Source organism: Phalaenopsis equestris, unplaced genomic scaffold (assembly GCF_001263595.1).
Source record: "Phalaenopsis equestris unplaced genomic scaffold, ASM126359v1 Scaffold232315, whole genome shotgun sequence".
Lineage (NCBI taxonomy): Eukaryota > Viridiplantae > Streptophyta > Magnoliopsida > Asparagales > Orchidaceae > Phalaenopsis > Phalaenopsis equestris.
Window position 1 is genome coordinate 114,066 of NW_018250281.1, and position 8,944 is coordinate 123,009.

General features: G+C 36.9%; 1 protein-coding gene across 13 annotated transcripts in view; it reads left to right on the forward strand.

The window, feature by feature from the left end:
- Nucleotides 1-6,085: 6,085 nt before the first annotated feature.
- The window catches only part of LOC110038253 (peroxisomal nicotinamide adenine dinucleotide carrier-like), a 35,232-nt gene continuing 32,373 nt past the window's right edge, over nucleotides 6,086-8,944 (forward strand). For all 13 annotated transcript variants that reach the window (XR_002295415.1, XR_002295410.1, XR_002295411.1 and 10 more), the window contains exon 1: nucleotides 6,086-6,468. The gene's annotated coding sequence lies outside the window, so the exon portion shown is untranslated. The remainder of the gene's footprint in view (nucleotides 6,469-8,944) is intronic.

Here is an 8,944-nt window from a genome sequence, read left to right on the forward strand (position 1 = left end):
TATATATATATATATATATGTTGATGAGAAGTATTTTTAACTTTTGTTCTTTTCTTAATACATTTCAAGTCGAAGTTATTCTTTCCATTATTTTCTTAATACATTTCAAGTCGGAGCTATTTTTTCCTTCTTATTATGCTTGACTTCTTCAACTTCCCTTCCAAGGAGTTGTTCATCATGAATGGTGAAAATTAGCTACCACTCTCTCTGCCTTCTGCCGTCACCGCCGCCTACCAATAGCCGCCACCCGTAGCTTGCCACTATTGCCATCTGTCGACCATGTATTTTATATTGATTTCTTTTTTCTTCAAATCAAATAAGAGAATGTGAAGCCCTGCATTTATTTTACACTGATCCAAACAAATCTTAAAGTATTCTAAATAAAACATATTGTTTTTACACTGCATTCCTTGTTCAACAAACCAAACCACCCCTTTATGGAAATGATTTGCTAAAAATAAAATGAAATTGAGGCCTAAATAATGTTTTTTCTCCCTTCCTCGGCCTTCCTACACACTCTCTTTTTCTCTCCTCTTTCTCACTCACTCAGGAAAGGTAATAAAAAAGTTATATCCCATATGCTATCAGGGCATATGAAAATATAATAATTAGCTCTTCCTTCCCATTTGCAGAATAGATCAATGGTATCCATTGTTGTATATAGTTTGTAATGGAATTGGTTTAGCTAAGATTTGAGTGAAATTTCAAAATACTTTTATGTTTTTTTTTTGCTCTTTATATTTAGGTATAAGTTTATCCCAATGAAGTCGTTGGACTAAGGCGTTTGTCTTTCTCTTTGAGGGACAAAGCCAAGATGTGGTTGAACTCATTAGCCTCAGGATCCATCACCACTTCAACGAACCTAGTACAAAAGTTCCTGGCTAAATACTTCCATCTATCTAAGACTGAAGCTTAGAAATTATATTATATCATTCACCCAAATAGATGGAGAGTCAATTTACGAGGCTTGGGAGAGGTTTAAGGATTTGCTTATGAGGTGTGCACACCACGCCCTGTTCAACTAGCTCATTATACAAACTTTTTGCAATGCATTGGTAGATTTCTTAAATTCTATTTAGATGCTGCAACTGGAGGATCTTTAATGACTAAACCATTTAAGAAGGCTTATGAGTTGATTGAAGAAATGATCAACAATAGTTTTGAATGGCCCTCTGAGTGAGTTAACCCTAAAAAAGGAGGCTATTGTGTATGATTCAGATGTTATGACTATCTTAGCCTCCCATATAGCTACCATTTCTAGGAAGTTGGATACCTTTGATTTACTTCAATGTTAGGACCCCTACCAATTGAGTAGATGAGTCATGGACTAGTAGGAGATCCTAGCACCACTGTCTTGGAGATCCTAAATGCCATAGAGAATATGATGAACAAACCTTACTCCAATATCCACAACTCCTACTAGAAGAACCACATCAATTTTTAATGTAACAATAATAATCCCTTTCTAGGAAACCAAAAATGGGGGAACCCATAGGCTAACCCTTTAGGTAGTTGGAATACCCAAGGCAACAACAATACCCATTAGGATTTCAACCAAATACCCAACCTAGGGAGAACAAGTCACCCATAGGGGAGCTAGTTTTATAAATGGATAACCAGTTACGGAGCAAAACTGTAACCATTTTGAACATTGAAAATCATTTAGAATAGCTAGTAAATTTAATGAACAATAAACCCCTAGTGCTCCTTAGTAGCACTGAAGTGAACCTAAATGAGAAGGGAACGGAGTTGGAAGATATCATTATGAGGGAGAAAATTGTGATTGAGCTAGATCCTAAATAGAGAAGGATGGTGAGACACCGACCAAGGACTTAGAGAGACCTGGTTCGCCCTCTAGGAAGGAGCTCAAGAGACTTTCACCATTTTTTCCACAGAGGCTATAGAAGTAAAAAAAGACCACCAATTTTTTAGGTTTCTAGTGGTTTTTAAAAATTTGACCATAAACATCTCATTTACAAAAGCCCTAGTACAGATGCCCATTTATGCCAAATTCATGAAGGGCGACTTGATCAAAAAGAAAAAAATTAGGGGTTTTGATAGAATTGCCTTGACGAAGGAGTGTAGCGTCATTTTGTAGAAGACGTTATCCCTAAAGATGAAGGACACTGATAGTTTCATCATATCCTATGCCATAGAAGTTAAATTTGTTGGGAGGGTCTATTGTAACTTTGGAGCAAGCATAACTTGAATCCATTATCCACTTTCAAGAGACTAGAATTAGTAGATGCACACCTACCAACCTAAATGTAAATTTAGTTGTTTGATTCTTAGCCTATCCGAAGGGAATCATAGAGGATGCACCGGTTAAAGTGCACTGTTTTTTTTTTTCTATTTCTCTTTTTTTCTATGAGTCGCCAACTTGTTTATCATCTTTTTTTCCGAATAAATCTTTGGATTATATGAATGATAAAAATACGAAAGGAATTAGAAAAAGTAAGTTAATTCAGCAATGAAAAATAAATTTAAAATAGGCATGTGGTGAGTCTATTCGCTGTAAACCTCATGTGCTAGGTCAAGAATGTATGTCCAACCAAGATCAGACAAAAACACCTTGAACCAAATATCCATGAAAGAATACCTATATAAGCTACCCAAATTAGAAACCAAATTTATGCATTTGTTTTGCTCCCAAATGGACATATCCTATTTGGTTGATTTCATTTTAGGGGTTGCCTATAAATACTCACAATCAGAGGAGTTCTACTTACAATTAAGTGACGACTAGCAAGGGTGTCACAAAAGATGATTATCTTATATGAAACATCCCAATATTTTCTGAGCTCTTGTTAAGCCACTGGGTAGATAGTAAGTCCTCATGGACCTAAATGGGCAGCGACTCATAGGCGAGGCTCTTGAAACAACAAGGTCATTTGGTAGGAAACATCCCACCATTTCGAGGCCAGTCTGGGCCGAAAGGGTAGAGGGCAAAACGTTGTATCCCAAATGGGCAGTGGCCTCTTAGCTAAGTGAGGCCCACAAAATGACATCAACAAAAATGTTAAAGGTGGGACAGGGTTCAACGGGAATAAACAAGAAAATGAAAGAGCGATCCTAATTAGGTAGAGATAGTCGAGTAAGGACATTATGGATCATTCATCCCAAGCTATTCAGACCTCAAGTCTACCTGATCTAGAAGGTAGTTGACCCAACTCCATTGTAGGCCCCTTTATTAGCAATCCATGAATTGTGTCATCCAAAAGATTCTCGATAGCTCTAAGATCAAGAGAAAGAAACTCTACCCCTATATCCTAAAGTTGTATTTTGTAGAAGTGGGACATACACTTGCTAAACAACAGTTTTTAGGACTCAAACAAAACCCGAATTTTAAGCGAGGACTCAAACAAAACCCAAATTTTAAGCTAGGACTCAAACCAGTAAGCTATGACTTTGCTAACAAGAATTATCTCGTTCCCTGTGGATTGACTTTTCGGACTCTGAAATCTGACTGATACAACACGTGCACTTGTGCGAGCCCCCTGTGTGTTGTTGCACCTGGAAGCGATATCAAATTTTTGGCGTTGTTGGCGATGAACAACAGTGATTTGACTTAGAAAAATTTCAGTTGAACTTCTAGATCTTATACTTGAAAACTTGTAGTGGTAACTTTTTTTTGTTCAAGTGTTTTAATTGTTTATTTGAAAAAATAAGAAAAACCAAAAATATTTTTATTTGATTGTGTGTGTTTGACATAAAATATTTTGGTTAGTACTTTGAGGATTAGGGGTCTTTAGTTCGTATATGCTTAGTGCAGGATCTACGGGACTTGAATCTTATGATTCTGAGCTGGAGAGAATTATTAGGAAAATTAGGAAACAAAAGAGACTTCAAGAACTTGTAGGAGAGATGAAAAACAATCCACAAAACAACCCAGAGATTCATGAACTAACCCATGAGCACCCAAACACATGTAAACCCTTAAGAGACTATGCTAACCCTACGATAGATGAAATTCATTTGAGTAACCAAACCCCTGCAATACAAGCTAACACATTTTAACTGAATCCTATTATCATTTAAATGGTGCAGAACAACCAGTTTGGGGGAACGTCGTCTAAAGATCCAAACCTTCAGTTAGCGAGTTTTAGAACTCTGCGCCACATTTTGCTATAATGAATTTCCTATCACTGATGTTAGGCTAAGGATTTTCCCTTTCTTGTTAAGAAACAAAGCCAAATTTTGGTTAAACTCATTAGCACCTGAATCAATTAGGATGTGGAGTGAATTGACCCAGAAATTCCTAGCTAAATATTTTTCACCTTAAAAAACGGCTAAACTTAGAAATGATATCACTTCATTTTGCCAGCATAATTGTGAGTCTATTTATGAAGCTTGAGAATGATTCAAGGAACTTCTTAGGAAGTGCCCCCATGATGCACTGGCTTATTGGCTAATAATTCATACTTTTTACAATAAGTTAGTAGGATCTGTTAGATCTATAATTAATGTTGCCACTGGTGGTTCTCTTATGTCAAAGCCATCTGATAAGGCCTGTTCTCTAATAGAGGAGATGCTACTAATAATTTTCAATGACATTCTCCAGAAAGATAGCAAATGTACATGACACGAATGTGCTCTCAATTCTGACTTCTCAGGTAGCTACTATATCTAGGAAGCTAGACCAATTAGGAATGAACCAGCCTTAAGGACCCCAAGACATTGAGGAAAATTCATTCGAGCAACTGTTCGATGCTAAAGCTTTGCCACTTGAGACCCTAAATGCAAGAAATAACAAGACTAACAACCCTTATTCCAATTATTATAACCCTAGTTGGAAAAATCACACTCATTTTAATTCGAATAACAATAAATGCGTGGGAAATCAACAATGGGGAAATAATAAAGTAAATCCTCTTTGGAATTAGAATAATCAGGGTAGCACTAACCCGAGACCTTCTTATCCCCTCTGGTTTTAACTCGAACCAATTCAAGGAAAAGAAGTTCTCTTCAGAGTAAGTTGTATTACAGACGAGGAATCAGTTACAAAGTCAAGGTGCAACTATTAGGAATATAAAAAATCAATTGGGGTGCGTTGCGAACTCACATAGCAGCCGACTCCAAGAAAATCTTCCTAGTTACACAGAGATCAACTCTAAAGAAAAGAATAGAGAGTACGTGAAGGTTGTCAAGTTGAGGAGTGGAAGAAAGTTGGTGGAAGTAGTACGAAATGATCTTGAGGTGGAGAAAGAGAACTTGAAACCTTAAAGATCTATGTTAGACCATTCTAAAGTTCCAGGAAAGTCAAACTCACCCACTAGGAATAACTTGGAAATACCACAATCACTATTTCCTCAGAGACTCTAAAAACAAAAACTGGATCAACAATTTTTCTCGGTTCTTGGAAGTATTCAAGAAGCTGACGATCAATATTCTTTTTGCTGAGGCTTTGGAGCAGATGCCTGTTGACCTCATTTTTTGAGGTCTTCCTTTTCCTTCTCTAGATACCCTAGGATCTAGACTTAAGATCTCCCTATTTTGACTCTCTTAGATAACTAGACTGGGACTCACCTCACTTAGAAATTCAAGCCATTCATTCGCTCCTTGTAGTTTCATATGGACGGTTTCAGATCCTCAACATTTGATTGAGTCGATCAAAAAGCCGACATATTGAAGCTCAAATTGAGCTCTTATAGAAATTTGAAAGACGTAGGTGAACATTGTGGCGCGTGCGATGTTTGACTTGCAACTGCGAGCGATGTGTTTGACTTTGGTCGTCGCTTATGTGAGGACCAATCAATAATATACTCGTTAAACGGCGCCGATCGGGCCAAAATAATTTTGTTTGTCACGCCATGCGCGAACCAAATTTAATTTGGCGCGATCGTCGATGACTTTGTCCGGGTGACTCCGGATGAAGAAACGGATCACGCCGTTGCGTCCAGAATATCGACTTTAGCTAGGGAGGACACCCATTCTGTCGGGGCTCTGAGCGCGAGTAGATCACACAAAATTTAATGTTTTCTTAATATTTTCTTTAATAAAAAAAATATATATTTGATAAAGTTTTTCTTTATTAAAATAAAAGGTATTATTTTAAATCCTAATCCTAAACTCTTCCACACGTGCGCTCCCTTCCTCTTCTTGGGACCGAATTTTGCCCCATCTCTTTTGCTTCTCTCGGCTGAGTAACGATGGCCCTATTGCCGATTTCTCCGGTCACCCTCTTCCTCTCTGGTGGTGTTTTATCTCTTTCTCCGGTTATAACTGCCGGTTACTTTCTAGTAACGGCCTCTCCCGCTCATGAGCTCGTAGCTCTCATTCTTGAGATCGTATGGGTCCCTTGTCGTGGGCTTCTCCTCCCCTCGCTCAACTATAAATACCCCCAAGGGGGAGAGAAAGAGGAGGACGCTTTTTTTCTTTTCTTGAGATTTCGGATGGATTTCTGCTGGAAGCTTTCATCTCGTGACTTCTTCTTACTCTTTTCATTTCTTGAGCTAGTGAGAAATCGAGGTCAGATTTCAGTTATTTTGAGAACTGGTTATTCTTGATCATGATTTTGATAGATTAATACCACAGTTATACTATTTGGCCCTATTCAAATACATGTGATGAGATCTTTTGGTATCAAATACTACGGTTCCTGTTCTTCTTTCTGCTCTTATTTGAATGCATATACAGGGATTATTTTCTTATGGTTTTGGAATAACTATTTGGGGTTGTAGTTTTCTGCTTCCTTTGCTGCCTTCTTTGAATATACATTAGGAATTCATCTGTGGGTTTTTGAGGATTTGTTTGGGAGTTGCAGGTTTGCATCCTTTGCTGCCTTCTTCGAATATACATTGGGATAATATATTTTGGCTTTTGAGGATTCTTTTGGGACTGTAATCTGGTTTTCTTGATGCCTTATTCGAGAATATTTGTTTAGACATTTCTTTTTGCCTCGTTCTTTTTTAAGCTGCTCGATTATCTCCTGTTCGAAGGAGATTTTGGACTTTTTTGGTAAGGTGGGCTTCTGTTTTTGAGCTTCACGGTTTCTTTGAGTTTGAAATAGATGTACATGGATTCTTTTGATATTTGGGGGTTGTTATTGTGCTTCCCTATTTTTCCCATTCGAATAAAGACGTTGGAGATCTATTTCATAGCTTTGATCAATTGTTTGGGGGGTTTGATTTTGTTCTTCTTGTTGTCCCTATTCGAATATATGTATGAAGATTGTTTTGGTTTGGAATATTAGCTTGGAGTTGTGGTTTTCATTCTCCTGGCTGCCTCTACTCGAATACATAAAATAGGGCTATTCTTTTGATTTTGAACAATATTTTGGGGCTCGGTTTTGCTGCTCCTTCATTCGAATATACTTTGGAGGACCTTAGAAGCTTTGGGCAGCTGCTATAATGCCTCAAAATTTCTCTTCTTGTTATCCCTATTTAAATGCAATGCTTGAATGCATATTTTGGAATTTGTTTTGGCTCGGAATAGCAATTTGGGAGTTACAGTTTTGCTTCCTTGGTTGTCTTACTTGAAAGTATATATACATATTGGTAACATCTTTTGGGTTTGGAAAATTAGCTTTGGAGCTCGGTCTTGGTTCTTGTGATGGTTCGATTTAGCCTCCTAACTTGAATTTAAACTTATATTTTAATAGCTTAATTGTTACCTTTTATGAAATTCGATTTTAGTTTTGTGATGGTTTAAACTTGGTCCTCTTTTATACCATACTTGGTTTTTGTCTTTTGATAATCAGGTTTATTCCCTATACGGAGTTCAGTTTTATGCAATTGTGGCTTGGGTTTTGTCCTTTGCCGAACCCGATTCTATTTCATGTTGGCTTGGTTTCGATTTTTTTTGTGGATTAATTTTGCTGGGCTCGGTTCTATTTCTTGTCAGCTTGGTTTTGACCCTGTTTATGACTTGGTTTGAATCTTAATCTCTTGCTGGAATTGACCTTATAGTTGCATAAATTTCATATGTTTGAAATTGGTAATATGAAAATAAGAGTAGGTTTCTCTTTGAGAAGTTGATAGAGCATGTAATGATCATATGTACAGGTTTAAAGTTTGAACCCAAAGGTAGGAGGTGGATATTTTAGAAATGCTTAAATAGATACCTCTCTCATTTTTCTTGATATGGGATGTACAAAATCTTGTTGGGTGAGCATATGAAATATTGAGGTGGCCAATTACTTCGAGACGAGGGGTAACAGGCAATGATGCAAAGAACCATTTGACAGCTTAATTCATAGAGTTTATAGCTGAAATATAAAATCAATATTCAATTAGTGTGATGACCTTTCACCTATAAATAGTCAACGACTCTAACCCTTTTCAAATTGCCTGAGAATTGGTATTTAAGAAAGATCAGATACTACAAATCTTTGCACAAATACTACACTTAGGAAAGAACAGATACTACAGGTTTTACATAGATATTACACTGGCACAAGAAATAGATACTACACCCACATACAATATGCAATTCATACACATACACGATACTTTGATGAGAAATAGATTCTACATCTCACATACACATACACTACACTTTGATGAGTTCAAATAGTACATCTCACATACACATACACCACACTTTGAGAAGTTCAGATACTACTCCATTCACATATTCACTAAATGATAGGGTCTAAGAGTGTCTGATTATAGGGGTGATTCGTTGGTGGCCTCTAGTTGATGTTGATAAGCTGACCTCAATATATCAGTTGCCTGTGGGATCGAGATAAAGAGAAAAGGGGTCTAGTCTGAGCCTATCCCCAAATTAAGATCTAATATCCCATCTTGAGAATTTCATATGCTCATCATTTAACTTTTCTTTTATAATCTGTAAATGTTTACCTAACTCATTTATGTCATACAATTGCAATCTATTTGAAGCTTTAGCAGAATTTAATCAGGTACGCTTTTATTTATTTAATTTCCGTACCTTATTTTTTGCATATTTCTTTTTATTTTGTACTGTACTGTACTTCGCTACATGT